Genomic DNA, 26,456 nt, shown 5'->3' on the forward strand with positions numbered 1-26,456 from the left:
GGAGGAGGTTGGTGCGCTCGGAGGCGAGGGGTTGCAGGACTCGAGGGCAGGGAGGCTGGGCGTGTGATGGGAAAGGGGGTAGACTCGTTTGGAGATGGTTTCTGGGAATGGACCCATGGCTGGAAGTCCTAGGGAAGAAGATGTGGACTCCACAGCAAGGATGTTCCATGAGTTAGAGGTGGTGCTTGGAAAACCCGCTGCCTGGCAGAGTAATTGGTTGGCTATCATTTACTTATTAATTAATTAATATTTCAATTTATTAAAAAAATTTTTATCGGCTTTCTAACTGATGATGGGCGAGGCTTGGAAGGGATGCTAGTAAAAGGCTTTGGACACTAGAAGGAAGCTTCCTGCGGGTGGTAAGCTTTCCAACTGCTGTGACCTGATCTCAGAAGTCTTCTGTATTCCCCTACACGTCCTCTGTACCCAGCTTCAGAACTGGGTCTGACTGTGGTACACATTCAGTAATGAGTTGAACTAAATTTAAAAATAAGTTCATTCCACGTGAGGTGGTGGGGACATCAAGTCACCTGTTCTGCACACTCACTTTTGGGGACGGGCAAAAGGGCAGGCTCAGGGCAGTCTCCCCATTTCTGGGAGCCTGGGCTCCATCTGGTGGCAAGTCCCGCTTTCTCCTCTGCCTGGCAGGACCACCGCTCTGGACAGAGAGAGAGTGAGTACCTGCCATTCTCTACAGGTGGGAGATGAGGGCAGATTTCAGTGGGACTGGCTTTATTTATCAAAGGACAAACACCAGAGGGATTCTCTGGGAATCAAATTGTAGGACATGAAAGACTCTGGCCACAGCTGAGATAGGGTGGATGAAGATAGCACCAAAGTGGGATCTAACCCCTGCCAGGCAAAATATATGTTCCAGGAAACCCTGGAGAAGGTGTGAAGGATGGCTCTTCAATTGTCCTTCAAATCTAAGAATAATAGGGCTATTGTTTTGCTAAAAAAAGGAAATACAATATATTTTTTGATGAAAGTAATGAACTATCTTTGTAGAAAATAAAGAAAAGTTTGATACACAAGTAAAACTCATAACAATATGCAGAAAAAACAATTAGTAAACATTTACTAATAACATTAGACATTTTTACATTAAGAGCACATTGTAAGTGCAATTTCCTGTTTTATTTCCATTTTCCTTAATATTATAACATATATTTTCCTATGTAATTTCACATTTTAAGTATTTCATTGACTGTGTAATATTTAGTTGTATGGATATACCACCATTTCCTTAATTAGTCCACTATTATTGGGCATTTAGGTTGCTTTCCCTCATAAATAATGCTATAGTACATATTTTGTGCTTAAAACATTAAAAATTTTTTTCTTAATATAGGGACTTAGAAATGGGCCAAAGCATATGAACATTTTAAGACCTTTTTAACATGTTATTAAGCTACTTGCCCAAGCACTGAGTTAATTTATACTCATGCCATTTACTCTCATGCAGAACATGGAAAGTTTGTTTCATAGAAACTTTGCCACCTTGGGATAGTTTCCAAAATATCTCCAACTTGTCCTCACTGCTCTGCCCTGGCTCAGGCTTTCAACACCTCCTGTATGGATTGTAGTGACTGCTTCCTACCTAATCCCTTTACCTCTAGTCTAACTCCCATCCCCCCACCCGTTCCCCAATTCTCTAGCTAGAATTATTTCTCTTTAACATAGGTGGGATCATCTACTGCCTTAAAGTCCATCATTGCATGCTTTTCGTTCTTTCTTTCCTCCATTCCTCCCTCCCTCCCTCCCTCCCTCTCTCCCTTCCTTCCTTCCCTCCTTTTTTACAGCTTTATTGAGATGTAATTAGCATGCCATACAATTCACTCATTTAAAGCATACAAGTCAGTGGTGTTTAGCAATATTCAGAGAGTTCTGAGACCATCACCACAATCAATTTCAGAGTATTTTCATCATTCCATTAGTAGTCACTTCCCATTGCCCTCCTCATCTTTCCAGTCAGGGTAAACACACCTATTTTCTGCTTTATAGATTTGCCTATTCTGGACATTTCATACGAGTGGAATCATACAATATGTGCCATTCTGTGACTGACTTCTTTCACTTAGTATCATTTTTTCCCTCCAGATTCATCCATATTGCAGCAAGTATCAGTACTTTATTCCTTTTTGTTGCTGAATAATAATCAATTTTATGGATACACCACATTGTGTTTATCCATTCATCAGATGATGGAAGTTTGAGTTGGGGCTATAATGAAAAATGATGTTATGAATATTCATGTATAAACTTTTGTGTATGCATACATTTTCAGTTCTCTTGGGGAGATAACTAGGAGGGGAATTGCTGGATCATATGGTAACTCTCTGTTTTTAGCATTTTGAGGAAATGTCATATTGTTTTCCAAAGTGGCTGTACCATTTTACATTTTCATCAGCAATATATGATTCCATTTTATCCATATCCTCACCAACACATTATACTCTTTGTGAAGGGGTATCTCATTGTGGTTTTGATTTGCACTTTTCTAATGGCTAATGATGTTGAGTATCTTATCTCATGCTATTGGCCAATAATATATCCTCTTTTGAGAAATGTATATTCAGATCTTTGACCCATTAAAAAATTTAGCTTATTTATCTTTTCATTATTGAGTTGTATGTCTTCATACTTCCTGATAAGGGGCTGGATATTTTGTTGCTTTTGTGGGTTGTCTTTTCACTTTTTTATGGTTATATTTGAAGCACAAAAGTTTTTAATTTTGAGCAAGCCCAATATATATATATATATTTTTTCTTTTGTTGCTTATGATTTTAATACCATATCTAAGAGACTGTTGCCTATGCTAAAGTCACAAAATTTTACTCCTATGTTTTCTTCTAAGAAATTTGTCATTTGAGTCTTCATTTAGACCTATGATCCATTTTGCTAATTTTTATGTATGGTGTGATATGGGGATCCAAATCCATTCTTTTGCATATGAATTTCCAGTTGTCCTAAAACCATTTGTTAAAAAGAAGATTCTTTCTCCATTGAATTGTCTTGGCATCTTGGTAAAAAGTGAATTCACCATAAATGTAAGGGTTTATTTCCGGACTTTCAGTTTTATTCCATTGACCAATATGTGTATCTTTCGTCAGTGCCACACTGTCTTGATTACTGTAACTTTATAGTAAGTTTTGAATTGGGAAGTGTGAATCTGCCCTTGTTCTTTATTTTTCAAGAATGTTTTGGCTATTTTGTGTTATTGCATTTTCATATAAATTATAGGCTCAACTTGTCAATTTCTGCAAAAAATAAAAGCAAGCTGGGATTTTGATAGGGATTGCACTTAAACTGTAGATCAACTTGGGGAATATTGTTATCTTAATATTAAGTCCTCTAAACAAGGAACTGGGATATAATTCAATTTATCTAAATCTTTTCTAATTTATTTTAATAGTTTTGTAGTTTTCATTGCACTTTATTTTGTTAAATTAATTCCTGAATATTTTGTACTCTTTTTTGAAGGAAAGCTATATATATGTATATATGTTTTTTGATCTCTCCAACTTTATTAGGGTATAACTGACAAATAAAAATGGCATATATTTGAGGTGTGCAACATCAGGTTTTGATGTATAAATACATTGTGACATGCTTACCGCAATCAAGCAAGTTAACACATGCATCACTTCACATAGTTACCATTTTTTTTTTTTTTTGGCTTGGCAAGAACACTTAAGATCTACTCTATTAGCAAATTTCAAGTATACAAAACAGTATTATTAACTATAGTCACCATGCTGTACGTTAGATGCCCAGAACTTATTCATCTTGTAACTGGAAGTTTGTACCCTTTGACCAACCTGTCCTGATTTTCCCTACCTCTGCCCCTGGTAACCACTGCTCTACCCTCTGGCTTTGAGTTTGACTTTTTAAGATTCCACATAGAAGTGAGATCGTACAGTATTTGCTTTCTGTGTCTGGCTTATTTTACTTAGCGTGATGTCCTCCAAGTTCATCCATGTTGTCACAACTGGCAGGATTTCCTTTTTTATGGCTGAATAGTATTCCATTGTGTGTGTGTGTGTGTGTGTGTGTGTGTGTGTGTATGTATACACACACACACATATACATATATACACATATATATGTATACATATATACATCACATATATATCACATTTTCTTCATTCATTCATCAAAACTTAGGTTGTTTCCATATCTTGCTATTGTGAAACAATGCTTCAATGAACATCAGAGTGCAGATATCTCTTCAAGATCCTGATTTCATTTCCTTTGGATATATGCACAGAGGTGGGATTGCTGGATCATATGGTAGTTCTATTTTTAATTTTTTGAGGAACCGCCATACTGTTTTCCATAGTTGCTACACCAATTTACATACCAGCAATGTACAAGAGTTCCCTTTACTCCACATCCTGACCAATGCTTGTTATCTCTTATCTTTTTGTTAATAATCCTAACAGGTGTGAGGTGGTATCTCACTGTGGTTTTGATTTGCATTTCTCTGATCATTAGTGATGTTGAGCACCTTTTCATATACCTGTTGGTCATTTGCTCACCTTCTTTGGAAAAATGTCTCTTCAGACCTTTGCCTATTTTCAAATTGAATTTTTTTTTTTTTTTTTGCAGTTGAGTTGTATGAGTTCCTTTTTCCTTGTATAGTTTGGAGGTTAACCCCTTATCAGATATATGGTTTGGAAATATTTTCTCCCATCCAGTAGGTTGTCATTTCATTTTGTTAATTGTTTCCTTTGCTGTGCAGAGCTTTTTAGTTTGATGTAGTCCTACTTTATTTTTACCTTTGTTGCCCTGCACTCTTGGTGTCATCCAGAAATCATTGCCAAGACCAATGTTAGGGAGCTTTTCCCCTATGTTTTCTTCTAGGAGTTTTGTGGCTTCAGGTCTTACATTTAAGTCTTTTATCCATTTTGAGTTGATTTTGCATATGGTGTAAGATAAGGATCTGATTTCATTCTTTTGCTTGTGGATATCCAGTTTTCCCAACATAATTTATTGAAGAGACTATTCTTTCCCCATTGTGTATTCTTTGCACCCTTTTCATAGGTTAGTTGGCCATATATATGTGGATTTATTTCTGAACTCTCTTTTTGTTCCGTTGGTCTATTTTTATGCCAGTACCATACTGTTGGCGTCTGTTTTTATGCCAGTACCCTACTGTTTTGATTACTATATAACTTTGTAATATAATTTGACATCCAAAAGTGTGATACCTCCGTCTTTGCTCTTCTTTCTCAATATTGCTTTGGCTATTCATGGTTCCATATGAATTTTAGGATTGTTTTTTTGATTTCTGTGAAAAATCCTGTTGGAATTTTTATAGATTGATTGCATTGCATCTATAGACGTTGGATTGCATTGAATCTGTACATTATTTTGTGAAGTATGGACATCTTCACAATGTTAATTCTTTTAATCCAAGAACATGGAGTATCTTTCCATTTTTTTTGTGTCTTCGAGTTCTTTCATCATTATCCTATAGTTTTCAGTGTGCTGATCTTTTACCTCCTTGGTTAAATTTATTCCTGGGTATGTTAATCTTTTTGGTATCACTGTGATTGGAATTGTTTTTTAAATTTTATTTTCAGATTGTTCATTGCTAGTGTATAGAAAAACATTTGATTGATGTATATTAATTTCATATTCTGAAAACTTGCTGAACTTGTTTACTGATTCTAATGGTTTTGCATGTGAGTGTGTGCATATTCCATCTATGCAAGATCATGTATGAGAGATTAGCGACATTTTACTTCTTATTCACCTTTCTGGATGCCTTTTATTCTTTTTTCTTGCCTAACTGCCTTGGCCAGAACCTCTAGCACAAGGCTGAATCTAAGTGGTGAAAGCAGGCATCCTTGTCTTGTTCCTGATTTAATACATGTGTTTTTTAAATCAGTTAAGAGAAGAAAGGAAAAAATATACACTTGTACTGAATTGTACTGTATTTTATAATTACCTATATAACTACATTCACTAGTTCTCTTTGTTTTTCTGGGTGGGTTCAAATTATTGTCTGATGTCACTTGCTTCATCCTAAAAAACTTCTTTTAGTGTTTCTTTTAAGGTTAGCCTGCTACCAATGAATTCTGTCTGAGAATGTCTTTATTTCATCTTCATCTTTGAAAGGTAGTTTTGCTGGATATACAATCCTTTTTATTATTGTGGTAAAAATACATAAAATAAATTTATCTTTTTTAAAATTTCATTTATTTTTCTAGAAATTATATTTTACAAAAGTTTCTCTTTATTGTGGTAAAACATATATAACATAAAATTTACTACCATTTACGTAATTTTTAGGTGTACAGTCAGTGGCTTTAAGTACATTCATAATGCTTTGCATCCCTCTCCAGAACTTTTTCAACTTACTAAATGGAAACTCTGTACCTATGAAACAGTAACTCTCTGTTCCCCCCTATCCACAGCCCCTGGCAATCATCAATTTATGTTCTGTCTTTATGAACTTGAGGTACTCTAAATACCTCATATATGTGAATCATACAATATTTGTCCTTTTGTGCCTGGCTTACTTCACTCAGCATAATGTCTAACATGTCTAACGTTTTGTGGCATGAGTCAGTTCATTCCTTTTTTTAAGGCTGAACAATATTCAATTTTACCACATTTTGTTTATCCATTCACTACTGATAAGCATTTGGGTTGCTTTTACTTTTTGGCTAATGTGAATGATGCTGCTATGAACATTGGTGTAAAATATCTGTTAATATCCCTGCTTTCAGTTTTTTGGGATATATACCCAGAAGTGGAGTTGCTGTATCATATGGTAATTCTATGTTTAACTTTTTTTGAGGACTCACCACTGTTTTCCACAGTCGCTGCAGCTTTTTACATTTATACGAGCAGTGCACAGAGTTCTGATTTCTCCAGATCCTCACCAACCCTGTTTTTTTAATGTTGTTTTGATAATAGTCTTTCTAATAGGTGAAAGGTTACATTTCATTGTGGTTTTAATTTGCATTTTCCTAGCGATTAGTGATGTTAAACATCTTTTCATGTGTTTATTGGCCATCTGTATGTCTTCTTGGGAGAAATTTTCATTTAAGTCCTTTGCTCAATTTTGAATCACATTGTTAAATTTTTTGTTGTTAAGTTGTAGGAGTTCTTTATATAATCTGGATATTAATCCCTTATCATATATATGATATGTAAATAATTCCCTCATTTCATGAGTTGTCTTTTCACTATGTTGAAAGCATTCTTTGATACACAAAATTTGGAATTTTGGTGAAGTCCACTTTATTTTTTCTTTTGTTGCTTATGCTTTTGTTGTTATATTCAATAAATCATTTGTCAAATCCAAGGTCATGAAGATTTCCCCCTGTTTTCTTATAGGAGTTTTATAGTTTTAGGTCTTGAGTTTTGGTCTTTGATCCATTTTTTTCAAAAAAATTTTTTATTTACAATATTGTGTTAGTTTCAGGTATACAGCAAAGTGATTTGATTATACATATATATGTATATATCTATATTCTTTTTTTGGATTCTTTGCCTTTATAGTTTATTACAAGATAGTGAATGTTCCCTGTGCTATACAGTAAATCCTTATTGTTTATTTTATATATGGCAGTGTGCATTTGTTAATCCCATACTCCCAATTTATCCCTCCCCACCCCTGACACTTTGGTAACTATAAGTTTGTTTTCTATGTGTCTTTGATCCATTTTGAGTTAATTTTTGTATGTGGTATAAGTGTTCAACTTATTCCGGTACCACACTGCTTTGATTACTTTGTAATAAATTTTTAAATCAGGAATTGTGATGTTTCCAGCTTTGTTTTTCTTTTTTGAGATTATTTGGCAATTCAAGGTCCCTTGCTATTCCATATGAATTTTAGGATGGACTTTCTGTTTCTGAAAAAAAAAAATTGTTGGGATTTTGGTCGGAATTGGATTGAATCTGTACATTGTTTTGGGTAACATTGACATCTTAACAAGGTTAAGTCTTCCACTCATTAACATGAGATGTTTCTTTCATTTATTTGTGCCTCTAATTTTTTTTAGCAATGTTTTATAGTTTTCTGTGTACAATTCTTTTGTCTCCTTGGTTAATTTTATTTCAAAGTATTTTATTCTTTTTGATGCTATTGTAAACGGAATTGCTTTCTTAATTTCCTTTTCAGGTTGTTCATTATTATATAGACATGCAACAGATTTTTGTGTGTTGATTTTGTATCCTGCAACTTTGCTGAATTCATTTGTTTATTTCTAACATTTTTTGGGGGGGTGTAGAATCTTTAGGGTTTTCTACACATAAGATCATGTCATTTGTGATGAAAGACAGTTTTACTTCTTCTTTTCTAATTTGGATGCCTTCTATTTCTTTTCTTTGCCTAATTACTTTGGCTAGCACTTCCTATACCAAGTTAAATGGATGTAAGATTCTTGGTTGACAGTTTTGTGCTATTATTGCCGGAAGCGGGACCCCTTCCAGGGCCCAAGAGTAGGCTCTTGTCTAACACTTGGAAATGAATTGTTCAAGGATACACACGTGCTGACAAAGCAAGAGACTATTGGGAAGGGGCGCCCAGGCAGACAGCAGCAGGGTAAGGGAAACCAGGACATCTGTTCTGCCACGTGGCTTGCAGTTTCAGGTTTTATGGTAATGGGGTTAGTTTCCGGGTTGTCTCTGGCCAATCACTCTGACTCAGGGTCCTTCCTGGTGGCACGCGCATCACTCAGCCAAGATGGATTCCAGCAAGAAAGATTCTGGGAGGTTGTTAGGACAAATGGACTGGAGTCTCCTCTCTCTTTTTGACCTTCCCCGAATTTTTCTGGTTGGTGGTAGCTTGTTAGTTCCACATTCCTTACACATTCATTCAGTTCAGCAGTATAGTCAGTTGCCAGAAACCTGTACTTGTCAGAGTCTTTTCCATGAATTCCTTGAAGATGAAACCCTTTTATAGGAACATATTTGCAAAAGCATCAGAGTACACCCAGAACTGTCTGTAAATGACAAAAGACTTAAAAATGACCACGGTTAAAGATTTGATGAAAGTTCATAATAATGCAATTGACAAGGAAATTTAGTTATTTCTGAGATATACACTTTAAAGTAATAACTAGAATTATGACTTACAACATTATACCAGAATATATAAGATTTTTAGAAATTTCATGTAATGTCTGAAACATTTATATTAACATATTTCCATATAAATAACCTAAAGAAAGTTTAGTATTAGTTGTTTTTTTTGTTTGTTTGTTTTTTTATACTGCAGGTTCTTATTAGTCAGCAATTTAATACACATCAGTGTATACATGTCAATGCCAATCGCCCAATTCAGCACACCACCATCCCCACCCCACCACAGTTTTCCCCCCTTGGTGTCCATATGTTTGTTCTCTACATCTGTGTCTCAACTTCTGCCCTGCAAACCGGTTCATTTGTACCATTTTTCTAGGTTCCACATACATACGTTAATATACGATATTTGTTTTTCTCTTTCTTACTTCACTCTGTATGACAGTCTCTAGATCCATCCATGTATCAACAAATGACTCAATTTTGTTCCTTTTTATGGCTGAGTAATATTCCATTGTATATATGTACCATATCTTCTTTATCCATTCGTCTGTCGATGGGCATTTAGGTTGCTTCCATGACCTGGCTATTGTAAATAGTGCTGCAGTGAACATTGGGGTGCATGTGTCTTTTTGAATTATGGTTTTCTCAGGGTATATGCCCAGTAGTGGGATTGCTGGGTCATATGGTAATTCTATTTTTAGTTTTTAAAGGAACTTCCATACTGTTCTCCATAGTGGCTGTATCAATTTACATTCCCACCAACAGTGCAAGAGGGTTCCCTTTTCTCCACACCCTCTCCAGCATTTGTTGTTTGTAGATTTTCTGATGATGCCCATTCTAACTGGTGTGAGGTGATACCTCATTGTAGTTTTGATTTGCATTTCTCTAATAATCAGTGATGTTGAGCAGCTTTTCATGTGCTTCTTGGCCATCTGTATGTCTTCTTTGGAGAAATGTCTATTTAGGTCTTCTGCCCATTTTTGGATTGGGTTGTTTATTTCTTTAATATTGAGCTGCATGAGCTCTTTATATATTTTGGAGATTAATCCTTTGTCCGTTGATTCATTTGCAAATATTTTCTCCCATTCTGAGGATTGTCTTTTCATCTTGTTTATGGTTTCCTTTGCTGTGCAAAAGCTTTGAAGTTTCATTAGGTCCCATTTGTTTATTTTTGTTTTTATTTCCATTACTCTAGGAGGTGGATCAAAAAAGATCTTGCTGTGATTTATGTCAAAGAGTGTTCTTCCTGTGTTTTCCTCTAAGAGTTTTATAGTGTCCAGTGTTACATTTAGGTCTCGAATCCATTTTGAGCTTATTTTTGTGTATGGTGTTAGGGAGTGTTCTAATTTCTTTCTTTCACATGTAGCTGTCCAGTTTTCCCAGCACCACTTATTGAAGAGACTATCTTTTCTCCATTGTATAACTTTGCCTCCTTTGTCATAGATTAGTTGACCATAGGTGTGTGGGTTTATCTCTGGGCTTTCTATCTTGTTCCATTGACCTATGTCTCTGTTTTTGTGCCAGTACCATATTGTCTTGATTACTGTAGCTTTGTAGTATAGTTTGAAGTCAGGGAGTCTGATTCCTCCAGCTCCGTTTTCTTCCCTCAAGACTGCTTTGGCCATTCGGGGTTTGTTGTGTCTCCATACAAATTTTAAGATGATTTGTTCTAGTTCCGTAAAAAATGCCATTGGTAATTTGATAGGGATTGCATTGAAACTGTAGATTGCTTTGGGTAGTAGAGTCATTTTCACAATATTGATTCTTCCAATCCAAGAACATGGTATATCTCTCCATCTGTTGGTATCATCTTTAATTTCTTTCATCAGTGTCTTATAGTTTTCTGCATCCAGGTCTTTTGTCTCCCTAGGTAGGTTTATTCCTAGGTATTTTATTCTTTTTGTTGCAATGGTAAATGGGAGTGTCTCCATAATTTCTCTTTCAGATTTTTCATCATTAGTGTATAGGAATGCAAGAGGTTTCTGTGCATTAATTTTGTATCCTGCTACTTTACCAAATTCATTGATTAGCTCTAGTAGTTTTCTGGTAGCATCTTTAGGATTCTCTATGTATAGTATCATGTCATCTGCAAACAGTGACAGCTTTACTTCTTCTTTTCTTATTTGGATTCATTTTATTTCTTTTTCTTCTCTGATTGCTGTGGCTAAAACTTCCAAAACTATGTTGAATAATAGTGGTGAGAGTGGGCAAACTTGTCTTGTACCTGATCTTAGTGGAAATGGTTTCAGGTTTTCACCATTGAGAATGATGTTGGCTGTGGGTTTGTCATATATGGTCTTTATTATGTTGAGGTAGGTTCCCTCTATGCCCACTTTCTGGAGGGTTTTTATCATAAATGGGTGTTGAATTTTGTCAAAAGCTTTTTCTGCATCTATTGAGATGATCATATGGTTTTTATTCTTCAATTTGTTAATATGGTGTATCACATTGATTGATTTGCGTATATTGAAGAATCCTTGCATCCCTGGGATAAATCCCACTTGATTGTGGTGTATGATACTTTTAATGTGCTGTTGGATTCTGTTTGCTAGTATTTTGTTGAGGATTTTTGCATCTATATTCATCAGTGATATTGGTCTGTAATTTTCTTTTTTTTGTAGTATCTTTGTCTGGGTTTGGTATCAGGGTGATGGTGGCCTCACAGAATGAGTTTGGGAGTGTTCCTTCCTCTGCAATTTTTTGGAAGAGTTTGAGAAGGATGGGTGTTAGCTCTTCTCTAAATGTTTGATAGAATTCACCTGTGAAGCCATCTGGTCCTGGACTTTTGTTTGTTGGAAGATTTTAAATCACAGTTTCAATTTCATTACTTGTGATTGGTCTGTTCATATTTTCTGTTTCTTCCTGGTTTGGTCTTGGAGGGTTATACCTTTCTAAGAATTTGTCCATTTCTTCCAGGTTGTCCATTTTATTGGCATAGAGTTGCTTGTAGTAGTCTCTTAGGATGCTTTGTATTTCTGCAGTGTCTGTTGTAACTTCTCCTTTTTCATTTCTAATTTTATTGATTTGAGCCCTCTCCCTCTTTTTCTTGATGAGTCTGGCTAATGGTTTATCAATATTTTTATCTTCTCAAAGAACCAGCTTTTAGTTTTATTGATCTTTCCTATTGTTTTCTTTGTTTCTATTTCATGTATTTCTGCTCTGATCTTTATGATTTCTTTCCTTCTGCTAACTTTGGGTTTTGTTTGTTCTTCTTTCTCTAGTTCCTTTAGGTGTAAGGTTAGATTGTTTACTTGAGATTTTTCTTGTTTCTTGAGGTAGGCTTGTATAGCTATAAACTTCCCTCTTAGAACTGCTTTTGCTGCATCCCATAGGTTTTGGATCGTCGTGTTTTCATTGTCATTTGTCTCTAGGTATTTTTTGATTACCCCTTTGATTTCTTCAGGAATGTCTTGGTTATTTAGTAACGTATTGTTTAGCCTCCAGGTGTTTGTGTTTTTTACTTTTTTTTCCCTGTAATTCATTTCTAATCTCATAGCGTTGTGGTCAGAAAAGATGCTTGATATGATTTCAATTTTCTTAAATTTACTGAGGCTTGATTTGTGACCCAAGATGTGATCTATCCTGGAGAATGTTCTGTGCGCACTTGAGAAGAAAGTGTCATCTGCTGGTTTTGGATGGAATGTCCTATAAATATCAATTAAATCTATCTGGTCTATTGTGTCATTTAAAGCTTCTGTTTCCTTATTTATTTTCATTTTGGATGATCTGTCCATTGGTGTAAGTGAGGTGTTAAAGTCCCCCACTATTATTGTGTTACTGTCGATTTCCTCTTTTATAGCTGTTAGCAGTTGCCTTATGTATTGAGGTGCTCCTATGTTGGGTGCATATATATTTATAATTGTTATATCTTCTTGGATTGATCCCTGGATCATTATGTAGTGTCCTTCCTTGTCTCTTGTAACATTCTTTATTTTAAAGTCTATTTTATTGATATGAATATAGCTACTCCAGCATTCTTTTGATTTCCATTTGAATGGAATATCTTTTTCCATCCCTTCACTTTTAGTCTGTATGTGTCCCTAGGTCTGAAGTGGGTCTCTTTTAGACAGCATATATATGGGTCTTATTTTAGTATCCATTCAGCAAGCCTGTGTCTTTTGGTTGCTACATTTAATCCATTCACGTTTAAGGTAATTATCGATATGTAGGTTCCTATGACCATTTTCTTAATTGTTTTGGGTTTGTTTTTGTAGGTCCTTTTCTTCTCTTGTGTTTCCACTTAGAGAAGTTCCTTTAGCATTTGTTGTAGAGCTGGTTTGGTGGTGCTGAATTCTCTTAGCTTTTGCTTGTCTGTAAAGCTTTTGATTTCTCCATCGAATCTGAATGAGATCCTTGCCGGGTAGAGTAATCTTGGTTGTAGGTTCTTCCCTTTCATCGCTTTAAGTATATCATGCCACTCCCTTCTGGCTTGTAGAGTTTCTGCTGAGAAATCAGCTGTTAACCTATGGGAGTTCCCTTGTATGTTATTTGTCATTTTTCCCTTGCTGCTTTCAATAATTTTTCTTTGTCTTTAATTTTTGCCAATTTGATTACTATGTGTCTCGGTGTGTTTCTCCTTGGGTTTATCCTGTATGGGACTTGCTGCGCTTCCTGGACTTGGGTGGCTATTTCCTTTCCCGTGTTAGGGAAGTTTTCCACTATAATCTCTTCAAATATTTTCTCTGGTCCTTTGTCTCTGTCTTCTCCTTCTGGAACCCCTATAAGGCAAATGTTGTTGCGTTTAATGTTGTCCCACAGGTCCCTTAGGCTGTCTTCATTTCTTTTCATTCTTTTTTCTTTATTCTGTTCTGCAGCAGTGAATTCCACCATTCTGTCTTCCAGGTCACTTATCCGTTCTTCTGCCTCAGTTATTCTGCTATTGATTCCTTCTAGTGTAGTTTTCACTTCAGTTATTGTATTGTTCATCTCTGTTTGTTCTTTAATTCTTCTAGGTCTTTGTTAAGCATTCCTTGCATCTTCTCGATCTTTGCCTCCATTCTTTTTCCGAGGTCCTGGATCATCTTCACTATCATTATTCTGAATTCTTTTCTGGGAGGTTGCCTATCTCCACTTCATTTAGTTGTTTTTCTGGGGTTTTATCTTGTTCCTTCATCTGGTACATAGCCCTCTGCCTTTTCATCTTGTCTATCTTTCTGTGAATGTGGTTTTTGTTCCACAGGCTGCAGGATTGTACTTCTTCTTGCTTCTGCTGTCTTCCCTCTGGTGGATGAGGCTATCTAAGAGGCTTGTGCAAGTTTCCTGATGGGAGGGACTGGTGGTGGGTAGAGCTGACTGTTGCTCTGGTGGGCAGAGCTCAGTAAAACTTTAATCCGCTTGACTACTGATGGGTGTGGCTGGGTTCCCTCCCTGTTGGTTGTTTGGCCTGAGGCAACCCAACACTTGAGCCTACCTGGGCTCTTTGGTGGGGCTAATGGCAGACTCTGGGAGGGCTCACACCAAGGAGTACTTCCCAGAATTTCTGCTGCCAGTGTCCTTGTCCCCACAGTGAGCCACAGCCACCCCCCTCCTCTGCAGGAGACCCTCCAACACTAGCAGGCAGGTCTGGTTCAGTCTCCCCTGGGATCACTGCTCCTTCCCCTGGGTCCCGATGCACACACTACTTTGTGTGTGCCCTCCAAGAGTGGAGTCTCTGTTTCCCCCAGTCCTGTCGAAGTCCTGCAATCAAGTCCCACTAGGCTTCAAAGTCTGATTCTCTAGGAATTCCTCCTCCTGTTGCCGGACCCCCAGGTTGGGAAGCCTGACATGGGGCTCAGAACCTTCACTCCAATGGGTGGACTTCTGTGGTATAAGTGGTCTCCAGTCTGTGAGTCACCCACCCAGCAGTTATGGGCTTTGATTTTACTACGATTGCGCCCCTCCTACCATCTCATTGTGGCTTCTCCTTTGTCTTTGGATGTGGGGTATCTTTTTTGGTGAGTTCCAGTGTCTTCCTGTCGATGATTGTCCAGCAGCTAGTTGTGATTCTGGTGTTCTCACAAGAGGGAGTGAGAGCACATCCTTCTACTCTGCCATCTTGGTTCCTCTTCTGCCCCCCAGTCACTCATTCTTAAAAGCGCCTCTGCCGCACTCATCATATGCCTACCTCATTCTTATCTTTTGGGCCTTAGGATTCTGGTCACCAATTCTGATGTGTGGGAGTGTTTCCCACACCACCAAACAATTCTCAGACACCAGGTAGATGTGGTACAATTCAACTTGATTCTGACAGTATCAACCTGGAGATCTGAAGAATTTCTTAAAGGTGACCACTGGCCCCAAAGAAATCTTCTACTCCTACTATCTTACCCCAAGTGTTTCCTCTGGAGCCAATTAGACTTCAAAAATAGTTTCTGATTCTAATGAAAACTGTTGTTTCTGTTTTGCCCTTTTCTTCTCAGTAACTCTCAAGGTGAAATATATAGGATCATCACTTTGTTTTAGCAGCTTTCTTGAGGTATAATTGATATATAAAAACTGCACATATTTAATGCGTACAGTTTGATGAGTATGACATATGCAATCACTACTTTGTTTTGAATGTGGAAATTTCAACTTTAAAACCTGGGCTATGTATTTAGAAAAATGCCTGCGATTTCTCACTCTTCCTTTACTTTGTTCTCAAATCAACTGCAATGATTTAGCTCTAAAAGTTACACAGCATTGCAAGAAAGCAATGCTACCCTCCCATTGTTTCAGAATACAACTGGGTGGACAAATCCTCCATGTTTTACTGGACTAAAAAATTGATTCTCTTTATTATGACCGATTAAAAATGATAGAAGCAAGTTGTGAGTGTATAACTGAATCTCTGGGATTGAAGAAAAACATATTGTTTGCTATTGTAGATGGAAGCTGAGAGTACAATTTGATATTGATTTAAAAGGGATGAGTTGTTCATCCCTTTTAACTGGATGGTTCTTCATCCAGTATTCCCATTGTCATTCATCAGAAGCAGAATGATTTGGGGCATGAAATTCAAGAATTTCATGAACCATAGGCTGACTGTGGCATTGGCACATAAGTTGGTAGAAACCAAATCTAATCTCTTCTAATGGGATTCTGACACACAAAAAAACATGTTGAAGCCCTCAGTGGTCTCAGAGACTATGCAATGAATAGGGCTTTGAAAACTACCGCTAATGACTCTGTATGATCACTAATAGATTCTCTTTCTTTTATGAAAGTATTTATTTATTTATTTATTTTTAGCTGTGTCGGGTCTTAGTTGTGGCACATGGAATCTTTTGTTGCATCACTCAGGCTCTTTGTTTTGGTGAGCAGGCTTCTCTCTAGTTGTGGCGCATGAGCTTAGTTACCCCATGGCATGTGGGATCTTAGTTCCCCGACCAGGGATGGAACCCACATCCACTGCATTGGAAGGCAAATTCTTTTTTTGGCTTTTCTTTTTTTTTTAAAGTACACAATTCAATGGTTTTAGTATATTCAAAGACTTGTGCAACCTACACCAGAACTAATTTTAGGACATTTTCATCAACACAAGAGATAATCCCACCCCCCCATAAGCAGTCATTCCTCATTCTTGTCACCCCAGTCCCTGGTCACCACTGCTCTGCTTTCTGTCTCCATGGATTTACCTCTTTGGGTCATTTCATAGAAATGGAATCATTCAATATGTGGCCTGTCGTGTCTGGCTTCTTTCAGTGAGACCATGCTTTCAAGGTTCAGCCATGCTGTAGTGTGTGTCAGTATTTCATTCCTTTTTTTTTTTTTTTTTTTTTAGTATTAGTTGTTTTTTTGTTTGTTTTTTTGTTTGTTTGTTTGTACTGCAGGTTCTTATCAGTCATCAGTTTTATACACATCAGTGTATACATGTCAATCCCAATCGGGAAGGTGGATTCTTAACCACTGGACCACCAGAGAAGTCCCTGATCACTAATAGGTTTTCAACATGCCATGAAGAACATATGTTGTGTTATTCATCTTGGTTTCTTATAATTTTATATTTTCTATATTTTGTAATGGATTAAAAAATAAAATACTTAGACAAGTATCGAGTGTTTAACAGAGCATTACTCATTTGACAAAGCAGAAATATGAGACTTGATTTGTATCCTTAGAAAACTGATAACCCAATTAAGAAGACCCTAGTACCCATGCTGGTGAATATAAAAAGAAAAGGCATGAAGGGGGCTGCATTACAGGGTGTGGTTTAATGGTGCTGTGGATGCACAGAGATGTGTGTAATGTGGAAAGAGCCCTGAGCTGGGGGGAAGAAGATATGGGTTCATATTCAGGCTCTTTCAGAGCACTCAATCCATTTGAGCTCTAGTTTCTTTCTAAGTATAATGAGGACAATAAATCAACCTAGAGATGCAGCCAAGACTGAATGAGAGAACTAAAGACAATGATATCAAGTGCTATGCAGGTTTAAGATGTTGCTATTGGTGAGTGATCACTGAGGACAGGAGCAGCCAAGGAAGCTGAGATGTCACAACTCCTCACCCCTGCCTGGCTCAGAGTGATGTTTGCAGTGGTTAACTGGAAAGGGTAAGTGGGGGCTAAATTGCATGTGACCACACAGAAAGAGGCCACTGGGACCGCTGTGGATTTGACTGCAAAAATGACCTAGTGAGGAGAATCAACTGGGATGGGTAAATGAGAGATCATTCAGTGGCCCCTGATTTAAAGTACATCCCGTTAATCTCAGGAAGCCTCAGGCTCCTGAGTGACACCATCCCTACTCAGGAAAGGCCAAAAAAGGGAGTTCCCTGACAGAGATGGATCATCAACCTTTCCTTAGTCCTAGATTCTCTCCCAGCTCCCAAAGCCCATCTTCTTTCAGACCCAGTGTTCTTTATCTTTTTCCTGCTCTTCAAATTCAATCAGGTCCATTTTTTTCAGATCACTTCTTCTCTTTCCTGTTCAGTTGAGTCCCCTGTCTTGGGCTCTGTTCAGCTTATCCATCTGTACTCTATCTAAGCAGCTGGTCCTCTCTCTGTAGCCCTTTTGATCCAGGTAGAGCATCCCTCCCTGCTGAGTGTTGCCTTGCTTGGAGTTTGCCTTCTCAGAACAAATGCATTCTTTTCCTTAAACTGACCTGGAAACTGAGACTTTGGGTTTTTTTGTGGGAACTGGCACCAATGTGCCTCCCTTAGCTGAGACAGAGAAGCAACTCTTGCTTTCCCATAATGTTATCTTTTAAAATTAGTCCTCGTGATTTGATGCAGACAGACTCATGACCTTGCGTGCATTCAGCAGGCAGCACTTTTCTATGACTTCACATTATCAATTCTTTGAAGAGCCATAGAGAGGAACTGATAGGACTTTCACCTCTATTTCTCTGCTTTTTGTCTTTGATAATAAGTATAAGTTAAAGAAAGCACATCCTTCCTTCGAATGATTCCCCAACCATGAGCCCTTACCATTTTGGCTTCCCTGACACAAGCAGACCTCCTGCAAGTGGTAGGAACCGGACTGGTCTACCAGCACCAGCAACCACACAGTGAAGTGTCTGGCTGATGGAGGTAAGATATTTCCCTGTGGTGCATCCAGCTCCCTCTCTGTGGAGGCTGCTTCATGAGCTTCAGTCTTAGCCACATTCCTGTCCTTTGGCCCAAGACAATATGGTAGTTTTATGGTTGTGTTTTAGACTGGTTTCATTTTTCTTCAGGCTTGTCTCCCTCAACACTATTGACATTTGGGCTGGATCATTGTTGTGAGGGTTGTCCTGTGCATTGTAGGATATTTAGCAGCATCCCTGGCCTCTACCAACTAGATGCCAGTAAGACAACGCCAGTTTAAGACAACCAAGAATGTCTTCAGATGTTGCCAAATCTCCTTGGCAGGTGAGGGGGGAGGGAACAAAATTGTTTCTGGATGAGAACCACTGAACTACAGCCAACTGGAGATGGCCTGTCTCACATTTGCAAGATTCATGGTTGCTGCTATGCCATTTCTGCCACTATGACAACTGCAGCCAGCTAATATGAGAGTTTCTGTATGTCAGGTCTGGGACTAAGTACTGCGACAATTTGTCTCTAGTTTTCCAGCAATGCTGTAAGAGGCTAGGTAACATGGCCAAGTCACACAATGAGTGGGTGGTGGAGATAAGATTTGAAAGGAAGCTCCAAGAATTCACAGCATAAGCTCCTAACCGTCAGAGTATATTATAGCTTGTCATGGTACTGTCCATGGTTGTGACAAGGGACTTCGTTGATAAGCGGCCAGCCTGCTGTAGCTCCTGCCTAACCTGACCAATGGGCCTGGAAGAGCAATCTTTTTGAAAGTTTTTGGAAAATGTCACACTAGCCTCAACAGAGGACACAAGATTTAGATTCTACTAACTTTTGTCAGAACTACTGAATTGGTGCAATGCTGTCCGCCACTTAATTAACAGAGACAGAATACCTGAGCCACTCATACCTGCTCAACATCATTAATCATCAGGGAAATGCAAATCAAAATCACAATGAGATATCATCTCACACCTGTTAGGATATCTATTATCAAAAAATCAAAGGACAAGAAGTGTTGGTGAAGATGTGGAGAAAAGAGAACCGTTGTACACTTTTGATGGGGATGTAAACTGGTGCAGCCGGTGTGGAAAATAGTATGGAAGTTTGTTTAAAAATTAAAAATAGAACTACCATATGATCCAAAAATCCCACTTCTGGGTATGTATTCACGAAACTGAAATCCAGATATTGAACAGATATTTACACTTCCAGGTTCTTTGCAACATTATTCATAACAGCCAAGATATAGAAACAATTTAAGTGTCCATCGATGGATGAATGGATAAAAACATGTGGTATATACATCAATAGAATATTATTGAACCTTAAAAAAGAAGGAAACCCTGAAATATGTGACAACATGGGTGGACCTAGAGGACACTGTACTAAGTAAAACAAGCTAGACCCAGAAAGACAAATACTACATGATCTCATTTTTTATGAGGAATCTAAAATATCCAACCTTGGGGACTTCCCTGGTGGTTCAGTGGTAAAGAACCTGCCTTGCAATGCAGGGGACGCGGGTTCAATCCCTGGTCGGGGAACTAAGGTCCCACATGCTGCGGGGCAGCTAAGCCCATGCGCCACAACTACTGAGCTCGTGTGCCTCAACTAGAGTTCTCATGCCGCAAAACTACAGAGCCCATGCTCTGTGGAGCCTGCGCACCACAACTAGAGAAGAGAAAACCCGCACACCGCAACCAGAGAGAAGGCTGCGCACCGCAACAAAGAGACCACGTGCCGTAACGAAAGATCCCGCATGCCTCAATGAAGATCACACGTGCTGCAACTAAGAGCTGACGCAGCCAAAAATAAATAAAATAAATAAATAATAAATAAATCTTTAAAATATATATATATGCATAGAGGTATCATTTATAAAAAAAAAAAAAGATATCCAAACTCATAGGACAGAGAGTAGAATAATGGTTAAGAGGCACTGAGGGGAGCCAGAAAGGGGGAGGTGTCAAAATATACAAATTTCAGTACTGCAAGATGAATAAGTTCTGGAGATCTACTGTACAACATAGGGCCTATTGCTATGATATTGTATTGTGTAGTTAAAATTTTGATAAGAGGGCAGATCTTATATTAAATGTTCTTAACCACAAAAGAAAACAAAAATAAAGGAGTTGGAAGAAACTTTTGGAGGTGATGTATAGATTTACGGCCTTGATTGTGATGATGGTTTCATGCGTGCATACTTATCTCCAGTCTCATCAATTGTATACATTAAGTATGCACAGCTTTTTTTTTTTAATTTATTTTTGGCTGCGTTGGGTCTTCATCGCTGCGCATGGGCTTTCTTTAGTTGCGGCGAGTGGGGGCTACTCTTTGTTGTGGTGTGCGGGCTTCTCATTGTGGTGGCTTCTCTTGCTGCGGAGCATGGGCTCTAGGCATGCAGGCTTCAGTAGTTGTGGAGAGCAGGCTTCAGTAGTTATGACTTGCAGGCTCTAGAGCGCAGGCTCAGTAGTTGTGGCACATGGACTTAGTTGCTCTGCGGCATGTGGGATCTTCCCGGACCAGGGCTCCAACCCATGTCCCCTGCATTGGCAGGCAGATTCTTAACCACTGTGCCACCAGGGAAGTCCCGTATGCACAGCTTTTTGTATGTCAATCATACCTCAATAAAGGGGCTTTTAAAAGCAAAGTGTGCCTTCTTTGAGTCAAAACATGTCTCAGATGAAAACTGTATTGGATGGAATGATTAGCATATTGGACATTGCGGACAACAGATTAGCAAATTTGAAGATATAATTATAGAAAATATAAAAAATAAAACACACACAAAAGTAATTCATTTAAATTGAAAACAGCACCAGTGAAGTATGGGATAACTTCAAGCAATCCAGCATGCATATAGTCAGAGTTCTGAAGGAGAAGTGTATGTGTGAAAGAGGGATGACAAAAAAGTTTTAAAGAAATTGCCAAAATTTTCCAAATTCCGTGAAAACAGACCCAAAAATCTCAGCAAAACCCAAGCACTAGAGACATGAAAAAAACTACACTGAGGCACATAATAATCAAATTGCTCAAAACCATTGTAAAAGAGAAAATCTTAAAAACAGCCAGATGAGAAAAGACAGTTGTATACAGGGAACAAAGATGAAGATAACATAGATTTCTCTTTGGAAATAAGTAAATGAGATCACAATGGCACAATACTTTTAAAGGACTGTGAATAAAAATATGCCAACCTAGAATTCTATACCTATGAAATTATCTTTTGAAAATGAAGTCATACAAAAGATGGTCACCAGCAAATCTGCAGAATAATAATTGGTTAAGTTAGTCTTTCTAAGAGAAGGAAATTATACCAGATGGAAATGTGGATCTAGAAAAAGAAATGAAAATCACCAGAAATAGTAACTACATGGGTAGGTATATAAGATATTCTAAAAATTATTTAAGTTTCTTTGAGAGATAATTGACTCTTTCAACAAAAATTGTAACAATGAACTGTGGGGTTTATAACATATGTACAAGGAAAATGTATGTTAGCAATAACATAAAGGCCGGGGGGTAGAAATGGAAGTATACTATTACAAGTTTCTTATATTACATGTGAAGTGGTAAAATATCACTTGACTATAGACAATGATAAGTTAAAGATGTATGTATAAACCCTAAAGCAATCACTGAAATGATAATCAAAGAATAATAGCTACAAAGCCAACAAGGAGATAAAATAGAATCTTCACAATGAGGTGGTAGGAGACTTTTGGGTTGATGTATATTTTCTTTTTAAATTTATTTATTTATTTATTTATTTATTTATTTATTTATTTATTTATTTATTTATTTATTTAGTTTTGGCTGAGTTGGGTCTTTGCTGCTGCTCTCAGGCTTTCTCTAGTTGCTGTGAGCGAGGGGTACTCTTCATTGTGGTGCGCGGGCTTCTTATTGCAGTGGCATAAGGTGACAAGTATTTTGGGAAGTTGACCAGTTAGTTGAAGGCAGCACCAAGCTTGGAACTTAGGGCTTCCAATGCAAAATGTTTCAGAGTTTACTACTGGTCCCTTTGTATTCCACTTTCACTGCCACTTCCCTAAGCCGTCATTCTCGTTCTCCCGATTTCTGCAACAGTCTCTGTATCCACTTTCCTACTTTGATCTTGGTTTTTCCAATTTCTTTTTCATACAACATCCACAGCTATGAATTATAATATGTAACTAATCAGAACACAGCTGTGATTTTTTTTAGAGCATGTTTAATACTTCTTCATTGTCAATAAGATGAAATCTGAACTTTGTAATATGACCTTCAAGGCCAAGTATGATTCAATCATGGTGTAGAACATACTTCATAAAATTTACTTGTGATTGTCTAATCTCAGAGTTTGGGTTAAAAAGCAAACAAAAGAAAAGAAAAATGGTGTTACTCTTCTAGAGGTATTTCCTCTGAAGATGAAAGAGACACATTTCTATCCTGGAAATAAGAGCTAAAAGCACACAATGGATGAGGACTGAAATGCCGGAAATGTTGGTTTTAAAATAGGTTATCAGTCGGAAGATAACCTTGTAGGTTTTAAAATAGGTTAGCAATCGGAACACAACCTTGTAGTTGACAACACAAGTCTACCATAAAAAACGTTTAAATTATTTTCATTAGTAATATAAATTAGATCGATAAGCAAATAACTTAGATTCCATTGCCTTGAGTCTTTGGAAGAAATCATACAAATGTGGAATAAGTGCTCCTTTTCACTGATGCACACACACATTCTATAGTAACAGTTTTAGGATAAGAACGAATCATAAGTATGCATTATGCAACTGAGGGCTTGGAGCTGGAATAAATTATTTAGAAAATGGGAGCATTGGTCAGCTGTGGGATGCTGTGGTTATTCCCTCTCCTTAGAGGATGGTATGAAAGCTAAAACAGTTCTATTTCTTTCAGCATGGAAGTGATTCATACATGTGTAGCTAAGCTATCCAAAAACAGCAATTAAGAGCACATCTGATGCAAACCATATATATCCCAATATGAAGGGTTCTATAACCATTATTTCTTTGAGGTAGGCATGAAGGACATATAGACCTGAGCACTGGTACTGTTTCCATCATTTCCTTCATAACCACAATATTCTATCATTTTAATTATACAAATGCCTTTTGGTAAATAGTTGCTAATTCTGTTGAATAATGTTTATGGCCAAATGGCAGTAAAATAAAGAGCATAAATCACTAAATTTCAGAAATTTTAAGACGTGGTTTAAATCAGAGGGAAGAATGAAAATTTAGTAAGGGATTTCACAATTAAAATCAAATGTCATCAGTATGTGGAATATTTAGGGAGAAGATATTTATGTTCACCAAGGTGTAAACAGAGATCTTTCATTGCTGGGGATGAGCAAACAGAGATCAAGTGAGGTCTGCCACAGACTTTCCACTACAACTATGTGGACTACTACATTGTCTGAAATGAAGACAAATGGTTTTCTGAAGCTATCCACTCCAAGACCATTTCTGAAGCTATCCACTCCAAGACCATTTGATTTTTTTATCTTGATATTTTCATTCTGCACATTATCTTTCTCAGAGCCTGGTGGACCTGCTTGTTCCGTAGAGTGTAGATGACAGGGTTCAGCATCAGGGTCACCACCGTGTTCACAGGGCCAGCCTCCTTACTGGAATCCAGCCTGTTCACCTGCTTTGGTTTCACATATATAAAGACACAGCTGACGTACATCAGAGAGAGAACAATGAGGTGAGAGGAGCAGGTGGAGAAAGCTTTCTGTCACTCCTTGGCTGACGGGAGTCCCATGATTGTGACTACTTTATGTTGCTGTATGCAATGATGGTTATAATAAGGGATGTCAAAATGACAAACAAAGCAAGGTCGAAGATCAACATTTCAACTGATCTGGTGTCAGAACAGGAGAGATGGATCAGGGGGCCGAGGTCACAGAAGAAGTGAGGGATGACATGGGGGCCACAGAAGGATAAGTGGGACACATTTACCACCAAACCAGAAATGAGAGTGAAGCCCAAAGCACAGCAGGCTGTGAACAGGAGGAAACAAGTCTTCAGGTTTGTGAAGATCGGGTAATGCAGAGGCTTGCAAATGGCCAAGTATCGGTCCAGAGATATCACTACTATGAGGACGAAACCTGCTGCTCCCAGAAATACTAACACAAAGGCTTGTGTGAGACAGGCAGCAAAAGAAATTGTTTGCCTAAAAGAAAGATGACCAACAATTTACGAATAACAGCACTTGTGAAACAACACTGAAAGAAGGAGAAAATGCTGAGGAAAAAGTACATAGGCGTCTGGAGCCGGGAGTCAAAACAAGTGATGGTGACTATGAGCTCATTGCCTGCAATGGATGCCAGGTATGCCAGCACGTGCACCAGGAAGAGGACCTTTCCCAGGTACTGGTCAGTAGGAAACCCCTCCAAGGTGAATTCTTGGACAGTTGTCTCATCCCGCATTTCCATCAACATCTCTTTCCACAGCAGCATCATCTGTGGGTCTTAACCGACAATAAAGACATCACAGCGAGCACAAAGGCTTTAGAGGAGCACGAGATCAAGATACTTATCTACCCAAGAAGGTGGCTACATAGACAGCAAAGTAGTCCAGTTAGTTGGTTATTCAATCAGAAGGACATGACTTCAATACTAGCCCAATACTGAGTTCTAATCCCTGAGAAATCGGTTATCTTTGGAAAGTTAGTTAACCTTTGTGAACTTTATTTTCACTCTGTGTAAAAAGAAGATAAGATCTACCTGTTCACGTACTGGTGAGAATGAAATAAAATAGAGCATGTAATTCACTTGTCATGTGATTCAATGATTCTTTTTTTAATTTTTTAACATCTTTATTGGAGTATAATTGCTTTACAATGGTGTGTTAGTTTCTGCTTTATAACAAAGTGAATCAGTTATACATATACATATGTTCCCATATCTTTTCCCTCTTGCGTCTCCCTTCCTCCCACCCTCCCTATCCCACCCCTCTAGGTGGTCACAAAGCACCGAGCTGATCTCCCTGTGCTATGCAGCTGCTTCCCACTAGCTATCTATTTTACGTTTGGTAGTGTATATATGTCCATGCCACTCTCTCACTTTGTCACAGCTTACCCTTCCCCCTCCCCATATCCTCAAGTCCATTCTCTAGTAGGTCTGTGTCTTTATTCCCATCTTGCCCCTAGGTTCTTCATGACCATTTTTTTTTCTTAGATTCCATATATATGTGTTAGCATACGGTATTTGTTTTTCTCTTTCTGACTTACTTCACTCTGTATGACAGACTCTAGGTCCATCCACCTCACTACAAATAACTCAATTTCGTTTCTTTTTATGGCTGAGTAATATTCCATTGTATATATGTGCCACATCTTCTTTATCCATTCATCTGTTGATGGACACTTAGGTTGCTTCCATGTCCTGGCTATTATAAATAGAGCTGCAATGAACATTTTGGTACATGACTCTTTTTGAATTATGGTTTCTCAGGGTATATGCCCAGTAGTGGGATTGCTGTGTCGTATGGTAGTTCTATTTTTAGTTTTTTAAGGAACCTCCATACTGTTCTCCATAGTGGCTGTATCAATTTACATTCCCACCAACAGTGCAAGAGGGTTCCCTTTTCTCCACACCCTCTCCAGCATTTATTGTTTGTAGATTTTTTGATGATGGCCATTCTGACTGGTGTGAGATGATATCTCATTGTAGTTTTGATTTGCATTTCTCTAATGATTAATGATGTTGAGCATTCTTTCATGTGTTTGTTGGCAATCTGTATATCTTCTTTGGAGAAATGTCTATTTAGGTCTTCTGCCCATTTCTGGATTGTGTTGTTTGTTTTTTTGTTATTGAGCTGCATGAGCTGCTTGTAAATTTTGTAGATTAATCCTTTGTCAGTTGCTTCATTTGCAAATATTTTCTCCCATTCTGAGGGTTGTCTTTTGGTCTTGTTTATGGTTTCCTTT

At 37.8% G+C, this 26,456-nt stretch overlaps 1 pseudogene across 1 annotated transcript; it reads right to left on the reverse strand.

Moving 5' to 3' along the window:
- Positions 1-1,754: 1,754 nt before the first annotated feature.
- Positions 1,755-25,437, reverse strand: LOC309604665 (olfactory receptor 6C75-like; annotated as a pseudogene). The gene has a single exon. The product of its transcript is annotated as an olfactory receptor 6C75-like (transcript).
- Positions 25,438-26,456: the final 1,019 nt, after the last annotated feature.

Source organism: Balaenoptera borealis (assembly GCF_965194805.1).
Source record: "Balaenoptera borealis genome assembly, chromosome: 10".
Lineage (NCBI taxonomy): Eukaryota > Metazoa > Chordata > Mammalia > Artiodactyla > Balaenopteridae > Balaenoptera > Balaenoptera borealis.